Below are 22,364 nucleotides of genomic sequence, written 5' to 3'. Positions count from 1 at the left end.
CAATAATGGTTTTGGGACAGCTGTATAAATGATGAATGCAACATATATTTGGTGTGATGATTTTTAAGGAAGAAAATGCTTTTGATTTTATGTCCACAGCTTTGCTTCCTAATGGCTCAGCTGAGGTTAAGGCTCTTATTTGTTTCACCCGTATCTAAACTTACAGAACAGCAGTACTTTTGATATGCAATGCACATTAAAAAGCTTCTTGTCGCAGATTGAGGTACATACTGTAACAGCATGGGTTTCTGAAACATACTGTATAGTACGGCATAGATATATTGATCAACGGAAAGAATGAGCGCTATTACTGGAAAAGCCCATCTTTGTGACTTTTTTTGTGATTAAATATGCAAAATAGACCCTATTTATCACATATTCCAACTAGATTATGCCATATCAATTTCCTAGATATATTCTCAGTGTATGAACACTTTTCCTGCAGACTTTCCATCATTGGTGGGTTGCGTGAACGCACTCCTCTGTCAAGACACAGGCATTTCCAGCATGTCTGAAACCCGGATGAGTAGCGCAAATACGTTTTAGTGCTGCTTAGTTCTAACCACTGATGCCGACCAGCTGACACATGGTGCTGGGACAGAATAGATAGTGGATTGTATAAATCAAGCCCTCCAAAGATGGACAGCCTGAAGGTAAGGTACTAAATGTTGTATCTAGCAAATATACAGTAAGATAGGTGTTTGCAAAGGTGGAAATAACGCAGTTATCAGTTTATAAACTTGCTCGAATTTGACATTACAAAATAATGAATTAATTGGCCAAACTCTTAAATGTACTCACTGGTGATTTATTTTTAAATCGTGATTGTTAGCACTTGAAACTGAAGAAACATCACCACCTACTGTATTCTATTGATTTAAATTGGAAATGCTTTCCTATGTTTTGTGAATTAAAAGTTTCAGTAGGCCCTGGCTTGTAGTTATAAAAGCTTCAGCATGTTCCAGCAACCATGCGCATCAAGAACATCCAAATACAGTAGTTCCACACACCAGAATGCCCATGTGGTCAATGGCTACCACAGCTTACTGGGACTTGTAGTTCCATGAGAGAATTTATGCCACCATGGCTGAGTTGCTGTGGTTCATAAACGCTTCCACTTTCTAATAATATCACTTACAGTTGACTGTGGAATATCCAGCAGGGATGACATTTATCAAACTTTCTTATTGCAAAGGTGGCATTCTATCACAGTACCACACTTGAAGCCACTGAGCTCTTCAGAACGACCCATTTTGTATCACAAATATCACAAATATTTGCAAATAGAGACTGCATGGCTAGGTGCTTGATTTTATACACATTTGGCATCAGGTCTGATTGAAACACCTGAATTCAATATACTGTATGTATGTATGTATATATATTAGTGATGTGCACCTGAAATTTTTCGGGTTTTGTGTTTTGGTTTTGGGTTCGGTTCCGTGGCCGTGTTTTGGGTTCGAACGCGTTTTGGCAAAACCTCACCGAATTTTTTTTGTCGGATTCGGGTGTGTTTTGGATTCGGGTGTTTTTTTCAAAAAACCCTAAAAAACAGCTTAAATCGTAGAATTTGGGGGTCATTTTGATCCCATAGTATTATTAACCTCAATAACCATAATTTCCACTCATTTTCAGTCTATTCTGAACACCTCACACCTCACAATATTATTTTTAGTCCTAAAATCTGCACCGAGGTCGCTGGATGGCTAAGCTAAGCGACACAAGTGGCCGACACAAACACCTGGCCCATCTAGGAGTGGCACTGCAGTGTCAGGCAGGATGGCACTTCAAAAAAATAGTCCCCAAACAGCACATGATGCAAAGAAAAAAAGAGGCGCACCAAGGTCGCTGTGTGACTAAGCTAAGCGACACAAGTTGCCGACACAAACACCTGGCCCATCTAGGAGTGGCACTGCAGTGTCAGACAGGATGGCACTTAAAAAAATAGTCCCCAAACAGCACATGATGCAAAGAAAAAAAGAGCTGCACCAAAGTCGTTGTGTGACTAAGCTAAGCGACCCAAGTGGCCGACACAAACACCTGGCCCATCTAGGAGTGGCACTGCAGTGTCACGCAGGATGGCCCTTCCAAAAAATACTCCCCAAACAGCACATGACGCAAAGAAAAAAAGAGGCGCAATGAGGTAGCTGTGTGACGACTAAGCTAAGCGACCCTAGTGGCCGACACAAACACCTGGCCCATCTAGGAGTGGCACTGCAGTGTCAGGCAGGATGGCCCTTCCAAAAAATACTCCCCAAACAGCACATGACGCAAAGAAAAAAAGAGGTGCAATGAGGTAGCTGTGTGACGACTAAGCTAAGTGACCCTAGTGGCCGACACAAACACCTGGCCCATCTAGGAGTGGCACTGCAGTGTCAGGCAGGATGGCACTTAAAAAAATAGTCCCCAAACAGCACATGATGCAAAGAAAAAAAGAGCTGCACCAAAGTCGTTGTGTGACTAAGCTAAGCGACCCAAGTGGCCGACACAAACACCTGGCCCATCTAGGAGTGGCACTGCAGTGTCACGCAGGATGGCCCTTCCAAAAAATACTCCCCAAACAGCACATGACGCAAAGAAAAAAAGAGGCGCAATGAGGTAGCTGTGTGACGACTAAGCTAAGCGACCCTAGTGGCCGACACAAACACCTGGCCCATCTAGGAGTGGCACTGCAGTGTCAGGCAGGATGGCCCTTCCAAAAAATACTCCCCAAACTGCACATGACGCAAAGAAAAAAAGAGGCGCAATGAGGTAGCTGTGTGACGACTAAGCTAAGTGACCCTAGTGGCCGACACAAACACCTGGCCCATCTAGGAGTGGCACTGCAGTGTCAGGCAGGATGGCACTTAAAAAAATAGTCCCCAAACAGCACATGATGCAAAGAAAAAAAGAGCTGCACCAAAGTCGTTGTGTGACTAAGCTAAGCGACCCTAGTGGCCGACACAAACACCTGGCCCATCTAGGAGTGGCACTGCAGTGTCACGCAGGATGGCCCTTCCAAAAAATACTCCCCAAACAGCACATGACGCAAAGAAAAAAAGAGGCGCAAGCTCTTTCCGTCCAGTGTTGGGAAGGTCAGGCATCGCAACCGACACAATTGGACTCTCCTTTGGGATTTGTGATTTCGAAGAACGCACAGTTCTTTGCTGTGCTTTTGCCGCAAGTCTTTTCTTTTTTTCTAGCGAGAGGATGAGTGCTTCCATCCTCATGTGAAGCTGAACCACTAGCCATGAACATAGGCCAGGGCCTCAGCCGTTCCTTGCCACTCCGTGTCGTAAATGGCATATTGGCAAGTTTACGCTTCTCCTCAGATGCTTTTAATTTTGATTTTTGGGTAATTTTTTTTACTGATCTTTTGTGTTTTGGATTTTACATGCTCTATACTATGACATTGGGCATCGGCCTTGGCAGACGACGTTGATGGCATTTCATCGTCTCGGCCATGACTAGTGGCAGCAGCTTCAGCACGAGGTGGAAGTGGATCTTGATCTTTCCCTATTTTTTTAACCTCCACATTTTTGTTCTCCATATTTTAATGCACACAACTAAAAGCCACCACAGGTATACAATGTAGATGGATGGATAGTAAGTATAGTATTATATTACTTATGGAGGACGAGTGCACTGACGACACAGAGGTAGGTACAGCCGTGGCCTACCGTACTGCTTATATATATAATATACTGTATATAATGGACCTGGTGGACACTGTCAGCAGACTGCTAAACTAGTATGAAGAAAAAAAAAACCACCACAGGTAGGTATACAATACAATGTAGATGGATGGATAGTAAGTATAGTATTATATTACTTATGGACGACGAGTGCACTGACGACACAGAGGTAGGTACAGCCGTGGCCTACCGTACTGCTTATATATATAATATACTGTATATAACGGACCTGGTGGACACTGTCAGCAGACTGCTAAACTAGTATGAAGAAAAAAAAAACCACCACAGGTAGGTATACAATACAATGTAGATGGATGGATGGATAGTAAGTATAGTATTATATTACTTATGGAGGACGAGTGCACTGACGACACAGAGGTAGGTACAGCCGTGGCCTACCGTACTGCTTATATATATAATATACTGTATATAACGGACCTGGTGGACACTGTCAGCAGACTGCTAAACTAGTATGAAGAAAAAAAAAACCACCACAGGTAGGTATACAATACAATGTAGATGGATGGATAGTAAATATAGTATTATATTACTTATGGAGGACGAGTGCACTGACGACACAGAGGTAGGTACAGCCGTGGCCTACCGTACTGCTTATATATATAATATACTGTATATAACGGACCTGGTGGACACTGTCAGCAGACTGCTAAACTAGTATGAACGGAAAAAAAACCACCACAGGTAGGTATACAATACAATGTAGATGGATGGATAGTAAGTATAGTATTATATTACTTATGGACGACGAGTGCAGTGACGACACAGAGGTAGGTACAGCCGTGGCCTACCGTACTGCTTATATATATAATATACTGTATATAACGGACCTGGTGGACACTGTCAGCAGACTGCTAAACTAGTATGAAGAAAAAAAAAACCCACCACAGGTAGGTATACAATACAATGTAGATGGATGGATAGTAAATATAGTATTATATTACTTATGGATGACGAGTGCACTGACGACACAGAGGTAGGTACAGCCGTGGCCTACCGTACTGCTTATATATATAATATACTGTATATAACGGACCTGGTGGACACTGTCAGCAGACTGCTAAACTAGTATGAAGGAAAAAAAAAACACCACAGGTAGGTATACAATACAATGTAGATGGATGGATAGTAAGTATAGTATTATATTACTTATGGACGACGAGTGCAGTGACGACACAGAGGTAGGTACAGCCGTGGCCTACCGTACTGCTTATATATATAATATACTGTATATAACGGACCTGGTGGACACTGTCAGCAGACTGCTAAACTAGTATGAAGAAGAAAAAAAACACCACAGGTAGGTATACACAATACAATGTAGATGGATGGATAGTAAGTATAGTATTATATTACTTATGGACGACGAGTGCACTGACGACACAGAGGTAGGTACAGCCGTGGCCTACCGTACTGCTTATATATATAATATACTGTATATAACGGACCTGGTGGACACTGTCAGCAGACTGCTAAAAAAGTATGAAGTAAAAAAAAAGCCACCACAGGAGTGTTTTTCAGGCAGACAAACGTATACTGGACTGGTGGTCACTGTCAGCAAAACTGTGCACTGTACTCCTGCTATAACTGCTCCCCAGTCCCCACAATTAGGCAGTGTGAGCAGTGCACTCAGCACAGATATATCATGCAGCAGTGCAGCACACTGAGTGAGCACAGATATGGTGGAGCGTTTTTTTTTAAGGCAGAGAAACAAAGGATTAAACTAACTCACTGGTGGTAAACCCTGCACTGTACTCCCTAACAGCTGCTCCCCGTCCCCAATCCTCCCCACATAACTAAGTCACTCAGTTTACTCTGTTCTTTTCTAATATAACGGAGAGGACGCCAGCCACGTCCTCTCCCTATCAATCTCAATGCACGTGTGAAAATGGCGGCGACGCGCGGCTCCTTATATAGAATCCGAATCTCGCGAGAATCCGACAGCGGGATGATGACGTTCGGGTGCGCTCGGGTTAACCGAGCAAGGCGGGAGGATCCGAGTCGCTCGGACCCGTGTAAAAAAAAGGTGAAGTTCGGGCGGGTCGGATCCCGAGGATCCGAACCCGCTCATCACTAATATATATATATATATATATATATATATATGACAATTAGATATAAAAAGAGAAAACAATGTGCAAATGAAAATCTTCTAAATGATAATAGGATAATTTGCAAATATATTTATTCAATCTAATACATGCTAGCACTGACTGGGACATGTGGAACTAAAAACACCAGCATGCCCTGTTGGTCAGGGCATGATGTAAAGTGCCATAATAGTATTGCATCCTTGTGCTACTGGCCCCTTTGTTTTCATAGGGGGTGGAAGTCAATATGTGCTCAGCCAATCAAAGGCAGACAATTTTTGTGATTTGCCTGTTCATTTACCATTTATTTGTGGGTACTGCATCCATTGAAATTTCAATATTCATATCAATTGGAAAAGCAAAGATTTTGCTGAGCAACTTACCTATAGTTAAAATAAATATATATATATTTTTTAGAGAATTTAGAGTTTGGTGAATTTATGAATTTATAGCAGTTTTGGTGCTCTTAATTTGTAAACAAAACACATAGGCCCTCATTCCGAGTTGTTCGCTCGCTAGCTGCTTTTAGCAGCATTGCATACGCTAGGCCGCCACCCTCTAGGAGTGTATCTTAGCTTAGCAGAATAGCGAACGAAAGATTAGCAGAACTGCTACTAAATAATTCTTTGCAGTTTCTGAGTAGCTCCAGACCTACTCCTAGATTGCGATCACCTCAGTCCGTTTAGTTCCTGGTTTGACGTCACAAACACACCCTGCGTTCGTCCAGCCACTCCCCCGTTTCTCCAGACACTCCCACGTTTTTCCCTGACACGCCTGCGTTTTTTAGCACACTCCCGGAAAACACTCAGTTACCACCCAGAAACGCCCCTTTCCTGTCAATCATTCACCGATCAGCAGTGCGACTGAAAAGCGTTGCACGAACACCAGCAAATCTACTAAGTTTTGTGTTAAATAACTTAGCGCATGTGCTCTGCGTACCATGCACATGCGCATTTAGCAACAAATCGCAGCATAGCGAAAATCGGCATGAGCAAACAACTCGGAATGACCACCATAATAAGATATCATAACTATTTTTGTATAAAATATTATTGCAACAATATACTAACAGCAGCCTTGGCTTGGCTTGATGTTAAGGAAGCGGTTTGTACTGTAAAAGATAACCTTTACTATATTTTCAAACTGAATAAACGCATGTCTGGTGAACTTTCTGTATCACAAACTGTTTGGGGAATACTTGAATATATGATTATTTTTCTGCCAGATTGCAACTTAAAATGTAATAACAATAATTTGTAAATCATGTTATGATCAATTATAGGTTATACATTTTTGGGTAAATATTTGTATCAAATACTGGCTGTAAATTATTTCTTTTATCTCAGTGATTTTGTTTGTTGCTTTATAGTAGGGATTCTCAGACCTGGGGAAAGGTCACGTATGTAATCAGCTTTGGGATTCATTGTTAATTTGAGCTAATTATCTTCTTAGTTACTGTTGTCTAGAAATTATGCATGGCAGTTTATTTTTTAAAGAATAATGGCTAGAAAATTAGTGTATGAGATGCTGTAATTTGAGGGGAGATGTGTAAAGCAGTGAAAAGAGTGGAAAAGTAGACAAGTGGATAAGTTGCCCATAGTAAACCAATTACTGTAGATTTGAGGTAGCATTTGTATAAAATGACAGGTAGAAGCAGAATATTCAACCCCCCCCCCCCCCCCCATCATAGGTCAAATAAAACTGGGGTCCTCTTAATTGATGTTGTAGGTTTCCTAGTTTTAATTCAAGAAGGCAAAAACTGAATCCTAGCACAAATATGCACCAGAATTTTTAAGTGCAGATTTTACTATGTGTATAGAGTTTTGCTGTTTTGGAAAGGTGGATTTCTTGGTACTGTAGCTAGGAAAAGAGTATACATACTGCATTTGATTTTAGTTCATTGTCTTGCACTTTCAAAGAAATCCCATCTTGGAAAGATATTACTTGCCCTGTCAGATGGAATATGTAAATTTCAGTTTTTTTATTTTATTTTTTATTAAAGTCTAATTTGTGTGGGTTACGGGTACCTCATAAAACTGATAGAACCAGGGCTGTCACTAGGGAAGAGCTAAGGTGCCAGATTTGAGAGAGCACTAAGACAGTCACCCTTAACACCCCATCCCTCTGTCTCTCCTCCCTCCTATCAGCTCTAAGGGACTACCTGCTGCCAGGTCCCAAAGACTTCATTTTTCTGGCAGCCATGAAGGGGGCTAAGTTAGAGCCTTCTTTTCTCTAACGTCCTAGTGGATGCTGGGACTCCGTCAGGACCATGGGGAATAGCGGGCTCCGCAGGAGACAGGGCACATCTAAAAAAGCTTTTAGGTCACATGGTGCGTACTGGCTCCTCCCCCTATGACCCTCCTCCAAGCCTCAGTTAGGTTTTTGTGCCCGTCCGAGAGGGTGCAATCTAGGTGGCTCTCCTAAAGAGCTGTTTAGAAAAGTTTTTTTTTTTAGGTTTCAATCTCAGTGATTCCTGCTGGCAACAGGATCACTGCATCGAGGGACTTAGGGGAGAGATTTCCAACTCACCTGCGTGCAGGATGGATTGGAGTCTTAGGCTACTGGACACTTAGCTCCAGAGGGAGTCAGAACACAGGTCAACCTGGGGTTCGTCCCGGAGCCGCGCCGCCGATCCCCCTTACAGACGCTGAAGAGACGGCAGAACGGAGGTCCGGAAAGCAGGCGGCAGAAGACTCCTCAGTCTTCTTGAAGGTAGCGCACAGCACGGCAGCTGTGCGCCATTGTTGTCACACGGCTCACTGACTCAGTCACGGAGGGTGCAGGGCGCTGCTGGGGGCGCCCTGGGCAGCAATATAATTACCTTTAGTGGCAAAATAAATACATCACATATAGCCATTAAGGCTATATGTATGTATTTTAACCCAGGCCAGTTTCTTAAAAACCGGGGAAAAGCCCGCCGAAAAAGGGGCGGAGCTTATTCTCCTCAGCACTCAGCGCCATTTTCCTGCTCAGCTCCGCTGGTGAGGAAGGCTCCCAGGTCTCTCCCCTGCACTGCACTACAGAAACAGGGTAACAAAGAGAAGGGGGGCATAAATTGGCGATATTTATATATTAAGAGCGCATATATAGTAAACAACACCTTCTAGGTTTGTTTATATACATTTATAGCGCTTTTGGTGTGTGCTGGCAAACTCTCCCTCTGTCTCCCCAAAGGGCTAGGGGGTCCTGTCTTCGATTAGAGCATTCCCTGTGTGGCTGCTGTGTGTCGGTACGTGTGTGTCGACATGTATGAGGACGATGTTGGTGTGGAGGCAGAGCAATTGCCGATGATGGTAATGTCACCCCCTAGGGAGTCGACACCGGAATGGATGGCTTTAGTTATGGAATTACGTGATAATGTCAGCACATTACAAAAGTCAGTTGACGAAATAAGACGCCCGGCAAACCAGTTAGTACCGGTTCAGGCGTCTCAGACACCGTCAGGGGCTGTAAAACGTCCTTTACCTCAGTCAGTCGACACGGGTACCGACACAGATGAATCTAGTGTCGACGGTGAAGAAACAAACGTATTTTCCAATAGGGCCTCACGTTATATGATCACGGCAATGAAGGAGGCTTTGCAGATCTCTGATACTGCTGGTACCTCAAAAAGGGGTATTATGTGGGGGGTGAAAAAACTACCTGTATTTTTTCCAGAATCAGAGGAATTGAATGACGTGTGTGATGAAGCGTGGGTTAACCCCGATAGAAAACTGCTAATTTCCAAGAAGTTATTGGCATTATACCCTTTCCCACCAGAGGTTAGGGCGCGCTGGGAAACACCCCCTAGGGTGGATAAGGCGCTCACACGTTTATCAAAGCAAGTGGCGTTGCCGTCTCCTGATACGGCCGCCCTCAAGGATCCAGCAGATAGGAGGCTGGAAACTACACTGAAGAGTATATACACACATACTGGTGTTATACTGCGACCGGCAATAGCCTCAGCCTGGATGTGCAGTGCTGGGGTAGTGTGGTTGGATTCTCTGACTGAAAATATTGATACCCTGGATAGGGACAGTATTTTATTGACTCTAGAGCAATTAAAGGATGCTTTCCTTTATATGCGAGATGCTCAGAGGGATGTTTGTACTCTAGCATCAAGAGTAAGCGCGATGTCCATATCTGCCAGAAGAAGTTTATGGACGCGACAGTGGTCAGGTGATGCGGATTCCAAGAGGCATATGGAAGTATTGCCATATAAAGGAGAGGAATTGTTTGGGGTCGGTCTTTCGGACCTGGTGGCCACGGCAACTGCCGGCAAATCCACTTTTTTACCTCAGACCCCCTCCCAACAGAAAAAGACACCGTCTTTTCAGCCGCAGTCCTTTCGCTCCTATAAAAAGCGACCAAAAGGACAGTCTTATCTGCCGCGAGGCAGAGGAAAGGGTAAGAAAGGGCAGCAAGCAGCCCCTGCCCAGGAACAGAAGCCCGCCCCGGCTTCTACAAAGCCATCAGCATGACGCTGGGGCTTTACAAGCGGACTCAGGAACGGTGGGGGGTCGACTCAAGATTTTCAGCAATCAATGGGTTCACTCACAAGTGGACCCGTGGGTCCTGCAGATAGTATCTCAGGGTTACATGCTGGAGTTCGAAAGGTCTCCCCCTCGCCGGTTCCTAAAGTCTGCTTTACCAACGTCTCCCTCAGAAAGGACGTCGGTTTTGGAAGCCATTCACAAGCTGTATTCTCAGCAGGTGATAGTCAAGGTACCCCTCCTACAACAGGGAAAGGGGTATTATTCCACACTATTTGTGGTACCGAAACCGGACGGTTCGGTAAGGCCTATTCTAAATCTGAAATCCTTGAACCTGTACATAAAGAAATTCAAGTTCAAGATGGAGTCACTCAGAGCAGTGATAGCGAATCTGGAAGAAGGAGACTTCATGGTGTCCTTGGACATAAAAGATGCTTATCTACATGTCCCGATTTACCCCTCACACCAAGGGTATCTCAGGTTCGTGATACAAGACTGTCATTATTAGTTTCAAACGCTGCCGTTTGGGTTGTCCACGGCCCCTCGGGTCTTTACCAAGGTAATGACCGAAATGATGGTTCTTCTACGAAGAAAAGGCGTATTAATTATCCCTTACTTGGACGATCTCCTGATAAGGGCAAAGTCCAGAGAACAGCTGGAAGTCGGTGTAGCGCTAACACAAGTAGTGCTTCAGCAACACGGGTGGATTCTAAATCTTCCAAAATCTCAATTGACCCCGACAACACATCTGCTGTTCCTGGGCATGATTCTGGACACGGTTCAGAAAAAAGGTATTTCTCCCGGAAGAGAAAGCAAGGGAGTTATCCGAACTTGTCAAGAACCTCCTAAAACCAGGAACTGTGTCAGTACATCAATGCACAAGAGTCCTGGGAAAGATGGTGGCTTCGTACGAAGCGATTCCATTCGGCAGATTCCATGCACGAACATTTCAGTGGGATCTGCTGGACAAATGGTCCGGATCGCATCTGCACATGCATCAGCGGATAACACTGTCACCGAGAACAAGGTTGTCTCTCCTGTGGTGGTTGCAGACTGCCCGTCTGTTAGTGGGCCGCAGATTCGGCATACAGGACTGGGTCCTGGTGACTACGGATGCCAGCCTACGAGGTTGGGGAGCAGTCACAAAGGGAAGAAACTTCCAGGGCGTGTGGTCAAACCTGGAGACGTCTCTTCACATAAATATACTGGAGCTAAGAGCGATCTACAATGCTCTAAGCCTGGCAAAATCGCTGCTTCAGGGTCAGCCGGTGTTGATCCAGTCCGACAACATCACGGCAGTCGCCCACGTAAACCGACAAGGCGGCACGAGAAGCAGGAGTGCAATGGCAGAAGCTGCAAGGATTCTGCGCTGGGCGGAGAATCATGTCGTAGCACTGTCAGCAGTGTTCATCCCGGGAGTGGACAACTGGGAAGCAGATTTCCTCAGCAGACACGACCTTCACCCGGGAGAGTGGGGACTTCATCCAGAAGTTTTCCACATGATTGTGAACCGTTGGGAAAAACCAAAGGTGGACATGATGGCGTCTCGCCTCAACAAAAAATTGGACAGGTATTGCGCCAGGTCAAGAGACCCTCAGGCAATAGCTGTGGACGCTCTGGTAACACCGTGGGTGTACCAGTCAGTGTATGTGTTCCCTCCTCTGCCTCTCATACCAAAGGTACTGAGAATTATACGGAAAAGAGGAGTAAGAACAATACTGGTAGCTCCGGACTGGCCAAGAAGAACTTGGTATCCGGAACTTCAAGAGATGCTCACGGAGGATCCGTGGCCTCTACCTCTAAGAAGGGATCTGCTTCAGCAGGGACCTTGTATGTTCCAAGACTTACCGCGGCTGCGTTTGACGGCATGGCGGTTGAACGCCGGATTCTAAAAGAGAAGGGCATTCCTGAGGAAGTTATTCCTACTTTAATTAAAGCCAGGAAAGAAGTGACCGCACAACATTATCACCGCATTTGGAGAAAATATGTTGCGTGGTGTGAGGCCAAGAAGGCTCCAACGGAAGAATTTCAATTGGGTCGATTCTTACATTTCCTGCAAGCAGGATTGTCTATGGGCCTCAAATTGGGGTCCATTAAAGTTCAAATTTCGGCCTTATCAATTTTCTTCCAGAAGGAATTGGCGTCAGTGCCTGAAGTACAAACTTTTGTCAAAGGTGTACTACATATACAACCCCCAATAGTGCCTCCAGTGGCACCGTGGGATTTGAACGTGGTTCTAAATTTTCTCAAATCTCATTGGTTTGAGCCTTTAAAATCGGTAGATTTAAAATACCTTACATGGAAGGTAACCATGCTGTTGGCCCTGGCTTCAGCCAGGAGAGTTTCGGAGTTGGCAGCTTTGTCATACAAAAGCCCATATCTGATATTCCATTCGGACAGGGCAGAATTGAGGACACGTCCTCAATTTCTCCCTAAGGTGGTTTCGGCATTTCACTTGAACCAGCCTATTGTGGTGCCTGCGGCTACTAGCGACTTGGAGGACTCCAAGTTACTGGACGTTGTCAGAGCATTAAAAATATATATTTCAAGGACAGCTGGAGTCAGAAAATCTGACTCGTTGTTTACATTGTATGCACCCAACAAGTTGGGTGCTCCTGCGTCTAAACAGACGATTGCACGTTGGATATGTAGTACAATCCAACTTGCACATTCTGTGGCAGGCCTGCCACAGCCTAAATCTGTAAAGGCCCATTCCACAAGGAAAGTGGGCTCATCCTGGGCGGCTGCCCGAGGAGTCTCGGCATTACAACTTTGCCGAGCAGCTACGTGGTCAGGGGTGAACACGTTTGTAAAATTTTACAAATTTGATACTCTGGCTAAAGAGGACCTGGAGTTCTCTCATTCGGTGCTGCAGAGTCATCCGCACTCTCCCGCCCGTTTGGGAGCTTTGGTATAATCCCCATGGTCCTGACGGAGTCCCAGCATCCACTAGGACGTTAGAGAAAATAAGAATTTACTTACCGATAATTCTATTTCTCATAGTCCGTAGTGGATGCTGGGCGCCCATCCCAAGTGCGGATTGTCTGCAATGCTTGTACATAGTTATTGTTACAAAAATCGGGTTATTACTGTTGTTGTGAGCCATCTGTTCAGAGGCTACTTCGTTTGTGTTATCATACTGTTAACTGGGTTCAGATCACAAGTTGTACGGTGTGATTGGTGTGGCTGGTATGAGTCTTACCCGGGATTCAAGATCCTTCCTTATTGTGTACGCTCGTCCGGGCACAGTACCTAACTGAGGCTTGGAGGAGGGTCATAGGGGGAGGAGCCAGTACGCACCATGTGACCTAAAAGCTTTTTTAGATGTGCCCTGTCTCCTGCGGAGCCCGCTATTCCCCATGGTCCTGACGGAGTCCCAGCATCCACTACGGACTATGAGAAATAGAATTATCGGTAAGTAAATTCTTATTATTAGCAGCTGCTAATCCTGGCTGCTGACGGGAGTGAGACACGGCAAGGGGTTTTGAGCTGGAGAACAGTGGTGACAGCTGATCGGGACAGCAGGGTGGTGACAGCTTCAAACAGGAGCGTACCGCTGGACAACAGTGATCAGGAGCCGTAGCACAGGACACGGGTAACTGAGGAGTGCCGTCATGTAGGGATATGACACACACACAGGTCATATAGATCTGCTACATGTAGTGTATAAGTGTACCCATATATGTAGTATAGGTATGGTACCCCTACTCCTATATGCAGTACATGCATAGTGCCCTCTATCCCTATGCAATAGGTGCATAATCCTCCCTACCCCTATAAACAGTACATGTATAGTTCACCCTACCACTTTATTAAGTACATGTAGAGTCCTCCCCCACTTTATACACAGTATGTATAGAACAGGGGCGCATGAAGACAGAAGGAGGCCTGTGTATAGTCGCCATCCGGGCCCCCTACTCTCTAGCCGTCAGAGCAGTAGACTCTGGGAAAAGGGTTACTAGGAGATCCTAGCACTATCCCAGAGAATAGTGCGCTTGCGGGAAAATGGTGCAGCAATTTTCCTACTGCGCATGTGCAAAATGCTGGAAAAATGGGCACCATGCCATTTTCCTGGTGGTTTCTGCAACACTGCTGCTGCCAAAGCGGGACTCCAGAGGGTATGTATTGAAAAATTGGGTGCAGAGAGCGTGGTGTGGGCCCACCTGGACACCGGAGGCCAGTGTGCACCGCACACACTGCACACATTATAGATACGCAAGTAGTATTGAGAGCTCTATGTTATTGTGTAGTGTGTACATACCTTTTTCTTTTGACATGCTAACAAAAAAACCCCACCAAGTTATAGCTTGTTTTACTATTTACACGGAAAGAGGGGACAACATGCCAAATTATTGTCTTGCCCTGGGCGACAAAAATCCTAGTTTTGGTCCTGATAGAACCCACTAATATGTTTCTCTATGCTACCTATGCCAGTCCTCTATATTTTACCACCTTTGGTTGTGGTTGTTTGAGGTTCAAGACAGTATAATAATTAGAGATGAGCGGGTTTGGTTCGTCAAGATACGAACCCCCCCGAACTTCACCTATTTTACATGGTTCTAAGGCAGCCTCGGATCTTCCCGCCTTGCTCGGTTAACCCGAGCGCGCCCGAACGTCATCATTCCGCTGTCGGATTCTCGCGAGATTCGAATTCTATATAAGGAGCCGCGCGTTGCCGCCATTTTCACTCGTGCATTGGAGATGATAGCGAGAGGACGTGGCTGCGTTCTCTCAGTTTCTGTGTTCAGTGTGCTGCAAATATCTGTGCTCAGTGTGCTGCAAATATCTGTGCTCAGTGTGCTGAAAATATCTACGTTCTCTGCCTGAAAAACGCTCCATATCTGTGTTGCATTGTAGTATATAGTAGGAGGACAGTGCAGAATTTTGCTGACCACCAGTATATATATAGCAGTATGGTACAGTAGTCCATTGCTCTTCCTCTGTGTCATCAAGTATACTATCCATCGATACCTGTGCTGCATTTTAGTTGTGCACAGTATATAGTAGGAGGACAATGCAGAATTTTGCTGACCACCAGTATATATATAGCAGTACGGTACAGTAGTCTATTGCTCTACCTCTGTGTCATCAAGTATACTATCCATATCTGTGCTGCATTGTAGTTGTGTGCAGTATTATAGTAGGAGGACAGTGCAGAATTTTGCTGACCACCAGTATATATATAGCAGTACGGTACAGTAGTCCATAGCTCTACCTCTGTGTCGTCAAGTATACTATCCATATCTGTGCTGCATTGTAGTTGTGCGCAGTATTATAGTAGGAGGATACTGCAGAATTTTGCTGACCACCAGTATATATATAGCAGTACGGTACAGTAGTCCATTGCTCTACCTCTGTGTCGTCAAGTATACTATCCATATCTGTGCTGCATTGCAGCTGTGCGTAGTATTATAGTAGAAGGACAGTGCAGAATTTTGCTGACCACCAGTATATATATAGCAGTACGGTACAGCAGTCCATTGCTCTACCTCTGTGTCGTCAAGTATACTATCCATCTACACCTGTGCTGCATTTTAGTTGTGCTCAGTATATAGTAGGAGGACAGTGCAGAATTTTGCTGACCACCAGTATATATATAGCAGTACGGTACAGTAGTCCATTGCTCTACCTCTGTGTCGTCAAGTATACTATCCATATCTGTGCTGCATTGTAGTTGTGCGCAGTATTATAGTAGGAGGACAGTGCAGAATTTTGCTGACCACCAGTATATATATAGCAGTACGGTACAGTAGTCCATTGCTCTACCTCTGTGTCGTCAAGTATACTATCCATATCTATGCTGCATTGTAGTTGTGCACAGTATTATAGTAGGAGGACAGTGCAGAATTTTGCTGACCACCAGTATATATATAGCAGTACGGTACAGTAGTCCATTGCTCTACCTCTGTGTCGTCAAGTATACTATCCATATCTGTGCTGCATTGTAGCTGTGCGTAGTATTATAGTAGAAGGACAGTGCAGAATTTTGCTGACCACCAGTATATATATAGCAGTACGGTACAGTAGTCCATTGCTCTACCTCTGTGTCATCAAGTATACTATCCATCTACACCTGTGCTGCATTTTAGTTGTGCTCAGTACATAGTAGGAGGACAGTGCAGAATTTTGCTGACCACCAGTATATATATAGCAGTACGGTACAGTAGTCCATTGCTCTACCTCTGTGTCGTCAAGTATACTATCCATATCTGTGCTGCATTGTAGTTGTGCGCAGTATTATAGTAGGAGGACAGTGCAGAATTTTGCTGACCACCAGTATATATATAGCAGTACGGTACAGTAGTCCATTGCTCTACCTCTGTGTCATCAAGTATACTATCCATATCTGTGCTGCATTGTAGTTGTGCGCAGTATTATAGTAAGAGGACAGTGCAGAATTTTGCTGACCACCAGTATATATATAGCAGTACGGTACAGTAGTCCATTGCTCTACCTCTGTGTCGTCAAGTATACTATCCATATCTGTGCTGCACTGTAGTTGTGCGTAGTATTATAGTAGAAGGACAGTGCAGAATTTTGCTGACCACCAGTATATATATAGCAGTACGGTACAGTAGTCCATTGCTCTACCTCTGTGTCGTCAAGTATACTATCCTTCTACACCTGTGCTGCATTTTAGTTTTGCGCAGTATATAGTAGGAGGACAGTGCAGAATTTTGCTGACCACCAGTATATATATATAGCAGTACGGTACAGTAGTTCATTGCTCTACCTCTGTGTCGTCAAGTATACTATCCATATCTGTGCTGCATTGTAGTTGTGCGCAGTATTATAGTAGGAGGACAGTGCAGAATTTTGCTGACCACCAGTATATACAGTATATAGCAGTACGGTACAGTAGTCCATTGCTCTACCTCTGTGTCGTCAAGTATACTATCCATATCTGTGCTGCATTGTAGTTGTGCGCAGTATTATAGTAGGAGGACAGTGCAGAATTTTGCTGACCACCAGTATATATATATATATATATATATATATATATATATTTTTATCTCTGCATCATGTACTGTTTGGGGACTATTTTTTTAAGTGCCATCCTGTCTGACACTGCAGTGCCACTCCTAGATGGGCCAGGTGTTTGTGTTGGCCACTTGGGTCGCTTAGCTTAGCCATCCAGCGACCTTGGTGCACCTCTTTTTTTCTTTGCATCATGTGCTGTTTGGGGAATATTTTTTTAAGTGCCATCCTGTCTGACACTGCAGTGCCATTCCTAGATGGGCCATGTGTTTGTGTCGGCCACTTGGGTCGCTTAGCTTAGCCATCCAGCGACCTTGGTGCAACTCTTTTTTTCTTTGCATCATGTGCTTTTTGGGGACTATTTTTTTTAAGTGCCATCCTGTCTGACACTGCAGTGCCACTCCTAGATGGGCCAGGTGTTTGTGTCGGCCACTTGGGTCGCTTAGCTTAGCTATCCAGCGACCTTGGTGCACCTCTTTTTTTCTTTGCATCATGTGCTTTTTGTGGACTATTTTTTTAAGTGCCATCCTGTCTGACACTGCAGTGCCACTCCTAGATGGGCCAGGTGTTTGTGTCGGCCACTTGGGTCGCTTAGCTTAGCCATCCAGCGACCTCAGTGCAAGTTTTAGGACTAAAAATAATATTGTGAGGTGTGAGGTGTTCAGAATAGACTGGAAATGAGGGGAAATTATGGTTATTGAGGTTAATAATACTATGGGATCAAAATGACCCCCAAATTCTATGATTTAAGCTGTTTTTGAGGGTTTTTTGTAAAAAAAACACCCGAATCCAAAACACACCCGAATCCGACAAAAAAAATTTCAGGGAGGTTTTGCCAAAACGCGTCCGAATCCAAAACACGGCCGCGGAACCAAATCCAAAACCAAAGCACAAAACCCGAAAAATTTCCGGTGCACATCACTAATAATAATGACTGCGGTCATATTTAAAGTAAAATAAATTTATAATAGGAATTTTGAACACAGTGATGTCACATAGCCCGAGAGACAAAAGAAGAATGTAATTGTCAATATACAAATACTATGAACCAGTGCTAGCTAATGGATTTCTCTTTTGTAAGACCTTAATGATTTGATGTCACATCACCAGGCCCTATCCCCCACAATGACTTGTTAAGTGAAGGCAAAGTGGAAGACAAGTTCTGACGACACAAATCAAGTTATCAAGGTCTCGTTCCTACCAATTCATAAGGAAGAGAAGTGAAATCTGAGACAGTGGTCTCCTGGACCACCCAAAATTCAGGGTCTACCGTACCATCAGAACAATGTAGTAATGCTTTTCTCACTTTTTAACCTATGTAGTGTATTCAAAATGACTGCCTCATCTGCTACACTGGTGGATGCAATGAACAATGCATAAATCTGATAACATTTTAAGGATCCTTTATCTCAAAAGACTTCTGCGGCTTCCTCATTATGTGTTATCATGACCAGTGTATCCTATGTGCTTTCAGAACGGCTGCCTTCACTCAGTATTATGTTCATGGTTTTCTGTATCTACTGCAAATCAAAACCTCTGTACTCGACACAACAGTATACTGTAAGTCTCATGTTTGTTAAGGCCATGCATCTGATCCCCCCTCCCCACCCTCCCCCCTCTCTTCTCCTTCTGTTTCTCTCGCTTTATTTATTTCTTTTTCTGGTTTTGGTTGTGATACCATTTCAGTGTAACATGCTATATTGTGTATTGATCTGGGGTTGCGGTTTTGAGAGTGTTAATCTTTATTCCGAGTAAAATTTTTGGCTTTCTGCTCTCCTGTGGCCCTGAGATATTTTTGTTCACAGCGTGGAATACGTTCTTGAAGAGTGATTATTTATTATATGTACCAAACCTGTACCCCGAATGTTCCCCACCTCTCTTCTTTCTGTACCCTTTTTTTGCTTCTGCTTATAAATCAAATAAAAATTGTAAAAAAAAACCCCTCTGTGCTCAGGACTGCAGAGATTGGGGAGGGGGGGCAGGGGGGGGGGGGGGTGGCAGGCACTGCTTGTTGCCGGGGCCCGGGTCCGCTGCCCCTCTCCCACTTTTTACCTTTCAGTAGCCGATTTTACTGATTCCCCCCAGGATCTTCCCCTGGTTGAGAGGTTTTTATGTAATTTATTTTTTGGGTACAGGAGTGTGGTCACACCTTCACAATGAGGCCATGCCTCTACTGTAGCCACCGGCACCACTCTCGAAAGTCTGTACTATGTACTATGTTCATGATCTCTGTAAAGCGCCTTAAGTCATTTTGAAAAAAGTGCTCTTATGAATACAAATATTATTATTATTATTAGTATTATACTGAGCTTGTCCTAATATGGAGAACAATTTAAAAATATCTATTAATGGTTAGTGGAATGTCAACAAATTTTAAAATGTTCACAATTCAGCAATTGACCATTTTTTGGCATTTATGCACGTTACCATATACAGTACAGCATACCACTGTTACAAACAAATCAAAACTCTGAAAAGCAATTGGTTTCCAGTTAGCATTAAAAATACATATATTATATATGTTTATGGAATTAGTTATGTGTAATTCAGTTTGTAAATCTCTAAGCAACAAAGAGAAACAAAATAAAACTCCCTCACTTTTTAATGCAACCAGATTTGAAGATTGATATTTACAAGTGCCCACAGACAAGAGTCTTGCTTTGAACGTACTAAATTCAATTACAGCTGAATTTAACATAGGTTCCAATATCTACAAGTGGAGCCTGTTACTAGCTAGGTACATAATAACTGCTATTGTACAGTGGGGAAAGGAAGAAATCCGGTAAGTTATTTAGTTCAATTTTGTGACTTCCCTACAGGCGGGTTTATTTTTATTAAAAACGTAATGAGCCTTTTTATTTTTGTGCATGTGGCAGTACAGCATTGTTGAAAGCCTCCTTTCAGGAATGTTCCAGATATTGTGCAGATTTGCTAAGTCAGTTTAGTTATCCTTTAAAGACATCAGCTTTTTGGATTGAGGAAATGTTCACTATTCACTTTTCTGGCATCTATAATATGTCAGAAAACATTTTGGGGTAAACATTTTCTGCAGAACCAAAATATACTTAAAATAAATGAAAATTAAAATACACATAGTTTTCTTATGAACAGTACCCTTCTCAATTTCACAAATATGCAGATATTTGAAACTTAACTAATGTTAACTTGGTGGCTGAAAACAATTTGTCATGTATTGGCAGTTTTACCATCTCCTGAAGTGTCTTCAGAAAGTAAGCACATACAGTATGATCCTGATTCGAGGAAGCTATAGGCACACAAGTACAGTATGACTCCACCAGTCGTAAAAGAAAAAGCCAATTTTAGTTATGTAAATAACTGTCAGGTTAAATGACAAAATGTCATATTTACTAACATAAGATATTAAGTTCCCTCAATTTGCTAATTAAAAGTTACTCTCAGATTAACCAAAATGTTTACGAATAAAGTACTGTAGTTTGTCTTTGCGGAGGAGAAGGCATATTGTTCCAAATATTGTGGAACTATAAATATTGTGGAAATATTGTGAAAACATTTTTAAAAATAAATAAATAAAAGAAAGCAGTTCATAATTCTTAGAGCATAAGGCTGTAAATAGGGGTGGATTTAACTCTACGATACTTTTCTTGGTAGGCATGAGATCAGATTAGGATTGACTGTAGAATTTAGTGGTAACTTTCCTGGTGTGCTGATTGCTCAGGGGACTGCTGGCTGAATATTTTGTATTTATATATACAGTATATTAATAGTTTTCTTCTTGGCCACAATAGGTTGTCTCTGGGGCTCATCAGGGCTAGTTCCTGCTTACTGATGCACTTCCGGGTGGCTGTACCCTCCCCATGACCCTGACCCAGTCACCTCACTAAATAAGCAGCGTGTCCCTGTTTCTCCTCCCACCCCATCATACCTTGGAGAACTGCTCCTTCTGCAATGGAATGTGGAGTGCTGTATAGGCCCTTTGCTTCCTGGAGAAAGCCCAGAAGTTTCTGCCTTGAATTGGGCTCCAGGTAATGGCTACCAATGGTCAGGGGTGCTGCGTAAATGAAGTGTGTGGAGTTTATTTTTTTTCCCAAAAGCATTAAATAGAGAATCCTTGGAGAGAGTCCTATGTCATTTGTTTCTACCCGCCAGTAGAAACAAATGGCACAGAATTGATCAGGGTGCCTCAAACTCCTCTGTTACCAAAGGGGGAGCAGCTCTTACAGTACACATGCTACAGTCCCTGATCTCTTCTCAGAATTCTCCTCCACTGGACTGGAAGTTGACCTTGTGAAAACCTCTCCTGTCTTCACCTCTCCCTGCTGCATTTATTAATGTCCTGACTGCAATGTTTCATGTAGTCTCTTGATCTTCCTACCCCTCTCTCGTTCTATCTCCCTTTGTCTCCACTTGCTTTTCACTTCGTTGTATTGTACTTTGTTTGATCCAAAATTGCTCCTCCTTCCATTACTACATTAGCACTACTCCCCCCTCCCAACACTGCCTAAGTACTGCTCCCACTCCAAAAACTGATACTGTTCACCCCTCCAAAAACTACCACTCCAAACACTCACCCAGCTAACCCCTATTAATACTATCAAAGAAAGTTAAAGAATTATGCCGTGCGCAAGAAGCTGTCAACGGTGAACTCCTAGAGGTGTCCTTAACCCCTCACCAAAAGTGCAAGCATCAACAAAAAATAGAGAAAACCACTTAACCAGCGCTTCTGTTTGTTCAATGGTTCACTTAATTCTCCTCAATCATCCTTGTCATATTGTATATGTAACAAAGAGGTAGGAAAGAGAATATAGTGTATTACAGTTTTTAATTACAAACAACATAAAAACAATTAAAATCCAGTGGTCTGTGCAAAAGGCATAATATTAGACAATGTAGGATTCTCAGTCAAACAGATGCAATGGAGATTTACCAAATTTGGTGGAACTGTGGTTTAGACAGTTCAAATACAGCATATAAGGTATGGTGGAAGTCCCGGAAACACCACTCACAATCGTCCTAACTGCTGGTTCCATACAGGCTCTCCTTTAAAATATTAGAGCTGGAATGCCTCCTCCACCAACGCGTTTCCTCCCCTACTGGGGTCTTTGTCACCTTGACAACTCCAAAAACTGCCCCAATAGTGAACACCCCTGAAC

General features: G+C 43.5%; 1 protein-coding gene and 1 long non-coding RNA gene across 3 annotated transcripts in view; one reads left to right on the top strand and one right to left on the bottom strand.

The window, feature by feature from the left end:
* Positions 1 to 19,115, top strand: part of LOC134921327 (uncharacterized) — an 86,163-nt gene extending 67,048 nt beyond the window's left edge. Inside the window, exons 2-3 of the long non-coding RNA XR_010177478.1 lie at positions 446 to 653; positions 18,343 to 19,115. This is a non-coding gene — a long non-coding RNA (uncharacterized LOC134921327). The remainder of the gene's footprint in view (positions 1 to 445; positions 654 to 18,342) is intronic.
* Positions 1 to 22,364, bottom strand: part of BNC2 (basonuclin zinc finger protein 2) — an 843,848-nt gene that overhangs the window by 805,689 nt on the left and 15,795 nt on the right. The window lies entirely within an intron of this gene.

Source organism: Pseudophryne corroboree, chromosome 1, assembly GCF_028390025.1.
Source record: "Pseudophryne corroboree isolate aPseCor3 chromosome 1, aPseCor3.hap2, whole genome shotgun sequence".
Lineage (NCBI taxonomy): Eukaryota > Metazoa > Chordata > Amphibia > Anura > Myobatrachidae > Pseudophryne > Pseudophryne corroboree.
Note: the sequence above shows the minus strand (reverse complement) of the source record. Positions and strands in the feature narration are given on the sequence as shown.